This window comes from Symsagittifera roscoffensis, chromosome 1 (genome assembly GCF_963678635.1).
Source record: "Symsagittifera roscoffensis chromosome 1, txSymRosc1.1, whole genome shotgun sequence".
Lineage (NCBI taxonomy): Eukaryota > Metazoa > Xenacoelomorpha > Acoela > Convolutidae > Symsagittifera > Symsagittifera roscoffensis.
This window is the reverse complement of record NC_087062.1, coordinates 85,840,155-85,852,835: the sequence shown is the minus strand read 5'-3', so window position 1 is coordinate 85,852,835 and position 12,681 is coordinate 85,840,155.

Genomic DNA, 12,681 nt, shown 5'->3' with positions numbered 1-12,681 from the left:
TTTCATATTAATACGTGGCTAGGGGGAGATTCTACGGTAGGTCACTTAGGGGCGGGGGGAGATTGTACGGTTGATCCGAAACTTCTTAAGATGCCATTTGTCCGACTGATGCATAGGAAATCGATGAGCAATTAAACAGATAACAAAATTAATCTAGTGTGCTAGCCAAGCGGTTCAGCCGCATTAAATTTAGAGCTAAAAAAAGAAAAATAACAACAGCAAGAGGGCTTGAGTCACGCAAATGTCTAGATTTACCCATCATCCGTAATGTACGTTAAAGCTTTTGGACCAAGTGAACAATCTCCTCCTAAGTCAGTTTTGGGAGGAGATACTTAACTTGGTTAAAAGTAAACAATTTTCAGCCAATCAGGTTTGAGCATAGTGCTTGCAGTCCTTAGTGCTTGAACCTCCATTTAACTTTAGGGAAGAAAATGTTCACTTGGTTTATTAAGGAGAGAGATTGCTCACTTGGGCCAAGCTTTTGGTTAAAAACGACAAAAACTTCGGACAAAAACAAAACTTTTTTAAAATTTTGTGTCAATTTCAATTATTCAAATACATTATGAAGGTACACTTCCAAATTAGACTCACATTACAAAATCCTATCAAGGAAAAAGTGTCAGCGAAAACAGCAAGACCGCTAGTATAACGGTAAAACTGCTTAAATATGCTTAATTTGGTTTACCTTTGTCAATTTTTTTTGGTTAAACAACAATAAAGATTCAAATTGAGATTAATTACTTGGGCAAATTTCCTTGTTTTTTACAAATCGGGGCCGTATTTTTGCGCGTAGAGTTTTTATGTACAAACATTGAAGCTAAAAATAATCATTTTGAATTGAATTTGAAGTTATTGATAAAAAAAACTTGTTTTCATGAGTGTAAACAAATCAGCTAAAGTATAAGCCAACCGAAAAAACACAGTTTCGATACCAGCCAAAAATTTTTGTCGAATGAAAGAAACTTGCATAGCTTTCGTAACCTTTGATGCATAAATTTTATATTACTTTTATAGAGCAATTACGTATTTTTGACTGGTTTATACATCGGATAAATGGTTCATACATTGGGGGGGGGGGGATTTTCAAAAAAACTTTGCGAATTTTGTCGACCTTTTTTTCTAAGGTCGACCATAATTGATTTACTGGGCTCTCTCAAATCATAATGAAGGCCCCATTATGACCAAATGTTCTGCGCTGCAGGCAAATTAAAAAAAAAAACAGGCCAAAAATGGCGTTTTAGGCATTTTTGGAAAATTTTAACAAAAAATGGTGCTTTTTCGGCACGCGTTACCTCCTCAAAATTAGTATATTTTGGCGCCAAAGGCGCTTTAAGAAAAATTTAAATGTCTGTCAGCCAAAAATGGATATCTCAAAATAATACAAAGGGTACCCTCTTGGTCGGCAGGGGGTCGAATCCCTGAGGGGGGGGGGCGTCCGCCTGATTGGAATACAACAATAAGGGGGGGGGGGGGTAGTTAACGAGGTCCGACAGGGGGGGGGGGATAGTTAACAAGACCCTATTTAATTTTTTTTCAGTTTTTCAATTTCGTGTTACGATTTTTATGCTAGTCGATACGAGTTTCAGTTTTAAATTTTTCATGCTAGTCGAGTTTATGCTATTCCAGTTTCTAACGATCTATTAGCGAATGCCTTATCACGTAGATGCGCGCCTCTTGCGAGCATGATTGGCAACGCAGTATTGGACAAATTCTAATAAAGAGAGTTTCAAAGCCATTCAAATGTACAAATTGTGATAGTTCTGAGTGAAAGCTGTAACATTTCTTACTCGTTTTAAGAAACTTGATAATTTTTTCGAAGTATCGGACTTGTCGTTTTTCTACTTCTTCCGCCTAAATTTCCAGTTTCTGCAATTTTGTAGTATGCTCTGTATAAAGAGCAAAACACTGATTGCACTGATTCATTTTGTGAATACAATTGCGATTGTTTTAACCGTAGCTAATCAACTTGAAGCAAAATAGTTTCAATTCATGACGTTAAAATTTCGATTTGTTGGTGGAATAAGTAAAGAGACCCCAGAATTGCTCTAGATAGCAAACTATGCAGCATATATTTTGTCATTAAGGAATAGCATATAACCAAGTTGCATGAAAAACTGATGCATTCTAAAAAATTTGACCGTTTGAAAAAAAAAACTGAATTGGTTTCAAGGTCAAAAATTTATCCAAAAACTGGGAGTTTTTAAGTACAGTTTCATCGACAACAATGAGAAAAACATTTAGTTCAAAGTCAAATCTAAAATCGTGGGCTTATCCTTGGAGATTTTTCTACAGTTTCGGTCGTAAGCAACAAACTTGAGACAAAATCAAAAGTATATCACTTGAAAGCAACCGAAGTTGTGATTTCAGGCGCATGGAAACTGCAAGTAAATAACTAAAAAAATAAACTACTAGTTTTTAAAAATATTCAGAAGGAGCTTTTGTGACCTCAGTTAACGCAAAATTTTCCAAGCAGCTTTTGTCCTGATTACTTTCTGTATAATGTCAACCTAATTTGAGAAAAAGGCGTATAAATTTTCCAATTTTGCGAGGTTTGTTCTGATCCTTCAAATCATCACTCTTTTTTGTTAAATTAGACCAGCTTCCAAAACCAGGTCAAGATTTTTAAAATGAAGGCGAAACCTTTCTAACCTGTGTGACAAATTCTTCGTTTGTCATAGAAGAGTCAAATCCCTTCACATCAATCAGGCCTGGAAACTCATACGCAATAGGGTATCCATCTTTGTGGATACTCATACGCAATAGGGTATCCATCTTTGAAAGCAACCGAAGTTGGCCAAACCTTTTTCTGTTGTTTTAAACTGAAATCTAGACAATCAGTTAAGAACATAAATGTTTTGTTGAAAAAAAACCTCATCTTTTTTTCTCTCAGAAATTGAGTGTATTTTTATTTGACAAGAGTTGATGAAACCAATTGAGTCCCGTTCAGAGATTAATTTATAGCTAATTTTCGCTTTTCAGCTTTCGACAGTTTTTAACATGCTTGTAAAAAGTATATGATTACAAACTTTGTATATAAAATATTTGTAAAATATGGATTTTCACAACTACTTTCTAAATAAATTTAAAAAATAATTCAGCGTCTTTTTAATGCTTTTGGAGAGCTCGGAAAACCAATTTGTCGACCTAAAAAAAGTCGACAAATTTTCAAAAACTTTTTGGAAACCCGCTCACTCTCTCAAGAAAGCCTGAGAACAGCGCCTGCAACAAACTAAAATTAAAACAAAATAGATTGAACTGTTTGGATTCGAGCGAGTTCTTTTTCTCAAAAAAAAAACAATTGAAAAATTTGTGTGAAGCGTTGGTTTAAAGTCCCACCAAAAGCAGTTCTCATCTTAATAGCACTTGTCTTATTTGTCGTACATCGTATAACGGGACCTAATTTGGTTTATATGATTATGAATCCCACAATGGGAAAATTTCTTGCAAAAAATGCAAGGAAAACGTAAAGGTCAGAAACGTGCGAGTAGGATAAAAGCAGTATCTTTTGAGGTTGCTCTGCAATTAAAATTCATTTGATTGATAGAATTGGACCGGCACATCATGAATAATTAATACTTAATTTCATTTTGTTTAGAAACCTATTTTGTTTTGAAATTTTGTTTTAAATTGATTAGAATTGATTTCATTTTGTGACTGGAAAAAATCCGTTTCCATCGACTTGAAATAAACAAAACTGATCTCGTATCAAAAAACGAATAATTTAAATTCATACCAGAACCAATAATAAATCAATTTGGCCCAAACTTAAACCAATTGAAATTCATGTTTTTGTTTTTCCGAAACGGTGCACCTTTGAACTCGGGTGTGTTTTAGTTTTTTTTGTTTTTTTTCTCACGTAAAATCAGGTGTCACAAATAATCAGTGGTTTTTTGTGACATAACAATTTAGAACATTTCAGTCGTGATTCAAACATAAGAAACAGTAAAAAAAAATTCCAGTGTCGAGAAAAACATGCCCAAGTTTTGAAGTTTTTGATGCGAGTTCATATTTCATGCGAGTTGGCAGTTCATATTTCATGCGAGTAACGAGATCGTTTAGCTTTCGTTTTTTTTTAATTTTTTTTTGTTTGCTACAAAATTTTGAAATTTGTGTTTGTGTATTGCACTAAATTGTTTCGCCTTTGTGATTTTGTTGAATCACAACACGCTCTAAAAACGGCTCTATTTTGAAGAAAAAGAAAACAAAAAATTTTTTTTCTAACCTTTTACTGAATATAGTCGAAACATTCTGTGCTACTTGCACAGCAGCCAGCTCTCCTTGTTTTTATGTAGCTGTGATTTTTTGAGAGATTTCAAACTAATTTAAATTGGTTCTACCCTTCTCTTATAGTATCAAAATTTGGGATGCGAAATTTTAAAATGTGTATTTCTGTAGTTTTTCGTGCTGATACATGTTTTGAAAAGAAACTGTTAGATCAATTATTAGGAAAGCTTTGTGCAACAACATTAATCGTTTTAAAACGCTGTCACAATTTTTTATTGGGGTTCACAAAATTGCCTAAAAAACATCTTAGAGCTAGCATTAGAAAGCATCCGCTTAAAACATGTTCAATTTCTGAAAAGATTTTGGTTTGAAAAACATCTACAACAATTGACTATAGAAGTTCACATATAGTGAACGGTTTTGCTTTAATACGATTGCAATTCCATTTTGATTACGTTTTTACTTTGATTCCAAAAGCGACGATATTAATAGTTTTAAAGTGCGTACATCAATTTTTATTGGCCTTTACAAAATTGCGCCCAAAAATGTTGATCTTAGAAAAAAATATTATAAAGTATCCCCTGACATTCTTTTCAGTTTATGAGTTGATTTTGGCTCAAAAAGTCTACAGAAAATGTCTCAAAGAGTATTCATGTCAGGGTTTTTGCCCTAATACGGTTTCAACTTTGATTTGAAATATGAATAAATTATTTTGTAATATTTGAATCATGCATAATTGGTTATGTTTTAAGGAGCTTCAAACAATGAAAACATTATGAAAATTGATCGCTGTGCTAAGGGAAAAAATCAGATCTTGAAAATAAAAGCAAGCAAATGAAAATGTTTATTATTATTTTTTTAATAAATATAAATGTTTTTTAAAGATGCTTTCTGATTTTCTACAAACGAAAAAGACCCCAATACCTTGAGCGACAGTGACATCCCTCAATGATTCCGCTTCACTTTAGTTGTCTCGTTGGTGATCAATTTTCACAGCTAAATTACAGTCGCAAAATTCTCGAAAACAGGTTCGAAAAAAGTGTTTTCGTTTTTACTCTGTTTTGCACATACCCGGTTTGAGGTCGTGGTTTTATGTTTTGACTTCATAAGATCGGATCAATTCGCCTTCGCAAAAAATTCATTGTCTTGACGCACATCGAAATCCGAAAAGTCTAAACCTAAGTCTGCAAAGTCTGAACATGTCTACAAAATCTGAACACAAGTCTGCAATGTTGCTCATAAGTTAGCTCAAAATTCTGACCTTAAATAGTCAAAAAACTTTCAAGTTAAAACCTTTGGTTAACTTTATTTTGCGACTTTACGAAATTTTTGAGTTTTTGCCGGCCCTTTATTCAGATATAAGGCGTATTTCTTGACTTATTTTGCAATTGTGCGCTCCTTTATGTTGCAGCTCCACCTTCGGCTCGAATGGCTTAGCTCTGTTTTTGCCTAACTAAAATAAAGAGTTCGAAAATGATCCCCTGATTGTAACAGAATAGGTGATAATTTATCGGCCATAGAGGCAAAAAGCATCTGTCAATAAAGTAGTTAAAGAAACCTTCGAGATTATTAGAATTTTATTCTTATGTGGATCGCAATCTTTTCGTTGGCTCGGATTGACCTTCATACACTAAAAACGCTAATCATACAACTCCATACACTAAATCTATGAAAAATGCTAGTCATACAAATTTCTTTCTGTTATTTTGGCATGTAAGTCGATGTATCATCATACGTTACTAGAATTATATATAGATTGTGGTTTGAAAAACTTTCACAACAAATGTTTCAAGGAGTAGTCATCTATTCAGGGGCTCTGCCCTAATACAATTTCATTAAACTTTGATTTGAAACATGAATAATTTTTTATGGTTTACATTATGTTTAAAGATTTGTTTATGAGGTAGAAAGTATTTGATTCTGTTACAGAGAGCTTCAAAAATTGAAATGATTATAAAAATTTATTGCTGTGCAACTAACAGAAGAAAAACAGACCATTAAAATAGCTGCAGAAAATCGAATCATAATTTATCTTTTCTTTATTTATTTGATTATTAATGTATTTTAAAAAAGATTTTCTGTTTTCTACAAAGGAAAAGGACCTTAATACATTAAGCGACAGTAACAGCCCGTAGTAGTTCCGCTTTACCGTAGTCTTGTTGGTTATCAGTTTTCAAAGCTAAGTTGTAGTGCAGTGTTTTTTGTTTTTTCTCTCTTTTGCGCATACCCGGGTCAAGGTCGTTGTTTAATATTCAGTCTCAATAAGTCTGATCCGTTCCGCATTTGAAACAAAAAATTAATAGTCGCAACGCACGTTAAAGTCTGTATAGACTAAACACAAGTCTGTAAAGTCTGATAATAAGTCTGCAAAGTCTGACCACAACACTGCACAGTTGCTCTTTTATTAACTCAAACTTCTGAACTTAATAGTCAAGAAACTTTCAATTTAAAAATTTTGATTAGCTTTATTTTGTGGGCCCTTTTTTCAGCTATAAAGCGTTTTTTTTTCTCGACTTATTTAGGGATTGTGCGCCCTTTTATGCTGCAGCTTCACCTTCGACTCGAGGTGTAGTTTCACCTTCGACTAGAACATAGATGATGAAAATGATCCCCTGATCAGAACAGAGTAGGTACAAACTTATCGAAAGTTGCCAGAAGGAATAGACTTAGAGGCAAAAAAAATCGGTCAATAAATTAATTGCAGAAACTTTTTTGCTCGCTCGTGTTGATCTCCATCGACATCAATTGGTAAGCATACAACTCCATACACTAAGTCTATGAAAAATTGCTAGTCAGGTAAAATTCTATTTTTTTTTGTTTTTCTGGCTTAAAAGTCGATGTATCGTCATGAATAAAAACATGGCGGTGAAAAATGCTCATCACACGTTCTCATGAACTGTAAATGGTATGACTAGCATTTTGTTTGATCGCTACACCAAAACAGTTATAAAGTAGTTCAAAATTGCAACAAAAAAAAATTTGTATCTTTTTTTTATCTGCATAGCTGGTTTTAAAATTTTTAACCAAAAATTGAAGTTATAAAAACTTTAAAACATGAAAAACTGTACATTAAAAAAAACTTAATTCTAGAAGAAATTTTATTTTTGCTTACAAAGGACTCCATACAAAACCAGTACGCTAAAAGCGAAAAAAAACATAAACCGTAATTTTTAACCAAAACTAAATTTTCGAGTAAACTATCAAACAAGATAAAAAACAATTCTACTCGACCATGAGTTTTAAAATGCAAACCTGCTCGAATTAAGTCTATTGATGATTGCTGGAAAGTTCTGTTGGGAGTTTTGTAAGTCCTTAGGAGACAAGACCATAATCATTTTGCGAGTAAAAAACCTTAAGTACATTTTCTACACACAATAGTCATAAAAGCAAGAGTTTTTTCTAATATATATATTTTTTCCATTTTTGTATCCTTTTAGAAATAGTAAATTCTCGCTTGATTCTAAAAAAATGTTTTGACGCCTTCATCATTGAAACAAATGGTTGGAGAATATTAGGTCATGCGACCTGTTTCTAACTCTCCTGAAGAGAACACATACGAATACCGGGTTCAATAAAAAAGACTGAGGGCCAAATTTTTCTGTTTTTCGCGTTGTATTAGTTTTCTAAAAGCAGACAAATATCTCTCGAACTCGCTGAAAGAATACAATCGGAAGATTTCAATTAAACATTAACACCATTTCAGTTTTCAGTATTTATAATCTCTAATTAATTATCTACATGACTAACTGAAGATAAAAATGATTCACTTTTTTGTAACTATAGCGCAATAATCTAACTAGATGTGTGGCGATAAGAAAACCAGACGGCTCAGATCATAGACCTGCGCTAAATCCCTACGCGTACAGCATGAAAGGTTTCGCAAGATTCGTTCCTTGCCTGTTTTCCAGACACTAGCAGGAAACACATCAAATGTCATATTCGGGTGGGATCTGAAGGTATCCTCCTTCATTTCGGGTGGGATCTGAAGGTATCCTCCTTCATTTCCCATTAGACCATGGTTGTTATTTTTGCGGGATCAGACGGTGCATATTACAGATTTTCTTAGCGGAGTGGTTTTTCAACCTTGCCAGCAGTTCTTTTAGATCTACGAAAATGTTTCTTTGATCTCTCACGTAAAACACTGCACACGCCACTCCATTTTGCCCGAAAGTTTCCGAATAGTACGGTTTTGGAGATACAATGGGCAAAAAATTCCAGTTTAGAGCAATTCGATTTTTTTCCTGAAAATTTATCTATATATTCTTCTTCAATTTTGAGTATATTGGTGCTGAAACCTGTTTAGAATTTTTTTAAGGTTCGCCGGCCAAGGATATGGTTTTGTAAAGTAATAGTAAAATATCGAAACCAATATCCCACCCTCCCCCCTCCCCCTCCACGATACTTTTTGTAGCTTATACAATAAATAACAATATTTTTGAAGCTATGAATGATTTTCTACAATCAGTTTCAAGGCTAAATAAAATTTTCAACTACTAAAAATCATTTTCAAGGCCAAGCAAAATTTAAATAATTTTCATAGCGATATTTATTTGTTGTCTGTTTTTTCGTCCAATACAAGTATGATACTTCGGTCCATGGCAAAATTAATGACGATGTTGTCCATTTCTTCGTCTGGTACAAGTATGATATTTGAGTCCCTCGTGAACTCATTGGCAATCTTGCCGATTTCTCTGCCTGGTACAAGTATGATATTTGGGTCCCTGGAAAAAATAGCTAAGAAAGATAAGTCCTCAATTTTTGTGAAAAAATTTAATTCACAGCTACATGCAAAAACGACTCGCGAGCCATTGAAGGCCCAATATTTTTCTTTGTGTACCCATTGATATTTTAGTGACCCAAGTATCATACTTGTACCTTTCATATTTCTTGCTGTCGCGCATTTCAACGAGATCTCGCATGCACTCTAAAAACAAAAATTTCTGGTAATTAAACGGAGTTATAGGAAAAAAAACCATTATAAAAACTGAAAAAATTTGCAAACCTCCCATTTTGCTGCAGAATTTTTGTATCCAAAAGCAGAACTCTCCAAAAGTTATGTAGTCCTGAATTTTTGCTTCCTCCGAAAGATCACATGAACTTCGAAAGTTATTCTCTGGCCAAAGATACGGGCCCACGTCATGAAGTTCTCGAATCATTTCTCTCAACAGTAATACTGTTGCGTTTCCTAACTTAAGGTACTTCAGGATACTTTTGGCGGCGCTGCAAACATCCAACATGCCTCCAATCACGTGTCCAAACTTAACCGAGGAGTGAACATCTTCATTTTGACACATATTGAAGTCAATTTTTTCGCTTCCAATGACACACATGTGAGTGTTGACTCTCAGAATATCAGTGAAAATTTTGGAAGTAATCTCTTCTAAAGTTTGGGGAGCAGAAAAATGATAGAGTTCTGTTTGTTCAGGATTGTTGACATATGGGAACAAACTACATGAAAAAATTAATAGTGCGAGGATAAAAAACATTTTTTCTCATACTTTTTTCAATTTTGCTTAACATCAAAGGTTCCTTGTTTTTTTTCCAAACAATTTTGCTTTATTTCTAATTCAAAACTTTTTCAAACAAGGGGTTAAAATGTCGGTTAAATTTTTTCAACAAGCAACAAAATAATTGAATCTAGAGATTAGTCAACTTAATAACGACACAAAATTGAAGTAGAATGTTATCAGACAATTTTTTCTATAAATATCAACCAAACGATGTTGCAAGAGTTCGCTTTTTAAGATGACTCGATGCTTTTTTTAGCGATGTTGCAACATACGCTCGAGATTTGATGCAGAACAAAAATTATATTTTTTCCATTTAACAAAAAAAAAGCTGATGCAATTCCACAAAAACTTGAATCAGGTCGAAATCACCATTTAGCCTGTTTTTAAACACAAAAAAGACATGTATGGATAAATTGTTCAATTAATTTAAATCAGCCACAAAAAGACATAGAAACGTCATAAGAATTATTTCTATAAACAACAAACAAAATATTTTGAGCACGCTATCTTTTCAGCTGATGATTACTCGATGCTTTTTAGCGGTGTTGCAAAGAATTGACGTTCGAGACTTATGACATTACAAATGCTTTCTCTTTTTTTTTCACAAAAAAGCTGATGCAATGACACCAAACATTAAATTAGGTCAAAATCACCACTGAATAGATGATCCGGGATGAGCAAAGCTTTCAAGCTTAGTTTCGTGCAATTTCAACATGCTTTTTTCGATGGAATGATATAATGCGGGAAACAATTCTTTGTGGTACTTGTCTTACTATATTGCTTTAAAGCTTAAAAAACAATGGTGTAAAGAAATCAGGTTAAGCAAAGAATCTATTATAAATTTGCAAAAATTTCTCATAGTAAAGCATTCCACTGGAGCAATCGGACAAAATTTTATGAAAAATAAAAAGTATGACGAGCATTTTTGGCATAGATTGAATCAATTTTTTTGTGTGTTTCTCTTTTAACTTTTGTGTTTTGCCCTGAAACTAAAAAACCAAAGTTGTCGCAGATGGAAAAATCATTAAGTTAAAGGCAATGGCCTCACACTTGTACAGATTAAATTACGTGTTGAGAAATTTCAAGCAACCCGGTTCACCTCCAAAAACCGAAAATGCTTATGTTACAATTCCATAAACCGCAACCGTTTATCATACAATTCCATACATCATATGTATGGAAAAATGCTAATCAGACAATTTTCATACAATTTCGAAAAATCATTGAAAAAAGGTTCGAACTAGTTTCTGCGGCTATTTGAACCAAATAACACAATCTGGTGATGAAAAAAAAACTATGTTTCTTTTTTTTTCGGAAAAAAATGGTAATCATACAATTTCCATATGTGAAAATTGTATGACTAGCGTTTTTTTGATGATGACAACAAAATTTTTTTTTGTTATATTGAAACTGCCCCAATGTTTTTGGTTTATCTTTCCACCGCAAATCGAATTTTGTACTCAAACAAACATTTTTCAAAAAAAAAATTTTGTATGCAAATTTTAATTTTTTATCTGCATAACGTAGTCCAAAAATTGTATTTTAAAATTTTCACAAAATTAAATTTTACAATGAGCGTTTTTTCAAAAAAACATATTGCAGTATAGTTTATTTTAATAAGTTTTAGTCGCTGTAATGACAGGTAAATGTTACGACACTCAGTTGGTTTGATTTCTTATTTACTTTTTTTCGCAAAAGAGTTTTTCAGTTTATAGCGACAAATGAAAGGCACGACACTTAGACAGTAGCGTTTCAATTATTTGAGTTTTCCAACACAATACAATCCACCACATAAAATCCAACACATTTCATCCGACAAGCCTCAAAAAGCGAAAATGTAAATATTTAAGGCAGCCGAGTCATTAATGGTTTTAAATCGAGACCCAAAATTTCATAATAGCGCTCTTACCAATATTTATTTTTGTTCTTCAGTAAACCCAAAATTGATAATTTGCATTTGAATTGCAGTTCAAATTAAGTATTGAGATATGCCGAGTAAGTTATAACCCTGTTTTTCTCGCAATTTGTTGTATATCTCAATGAGGCCTCTTTTGCAAAAACTCAATTTTTGATCAAACTATATAAAAGTGAAACGCATCTTATGTAATTCAGTAAAATGTAACAAGTGTGTTGTTTTAGTCAAAATCTTGAAAAAATTTTCTGTTAAATAATTTGTTGTTTTCTGGAGCCAAAAATTAAATTTGATTATCAATTGAAAACATACTAAGAAATTCCTAACTTGTAGAGGAATTGCCATTCGTATACTTTTTTGTTCTTCATAAGAGGGTCCTTTCGGTATGAACTCTTAGATAAACAATTAAACCGGTACTTTAGGCCTAAATGAAGCCTAAATAAATAACTTCGATCGACTAAATGAAGCCAAAATTGTCGAAATTTTTAAACTTTTTGGATCTGAACTTTGCAAAAAAAACCATGCGTTTTGATTTTGATTCAATTTGAAAAAAAGTAATGTCTGCATCTTTTTTGTCTAAGAATTGTTTTTGGGTGCATGTAGTCAAGCTTAGCAAGCTTAGATCATATTCTACAGCAAGCTTAGATCATATTCTGCAAACAAAAACAACAGCAGAACTTATGAAAATCAATCAAAAAACATTCGAGCAACATTCTAGTTTTTGTCAGGTTGTTTCAATAATTTTATCATGCTTTCAACATTTTTCTATACATATACTGAGTGATTTTGAATTAAAAATTTTTATCACCTAAAACCTAAATTCTGCGTTTAAATTTGGCCAGGTATGTGATGAATGAAACTTTCAGGATATTTCTTTTCTAGCTTCACAGTTTTTTGACTGTGGATGGGTGAAGTATGAAAACAAGTTACCCTGAAAGAAGTTTTGAACAGAAAAAGCATTTTTTTTATAAAAAAGCAACAAAGAAACAAAAATAGTTTTTTGTTTTCAAGTGCCAAACTTTTTAATAGAAAGCT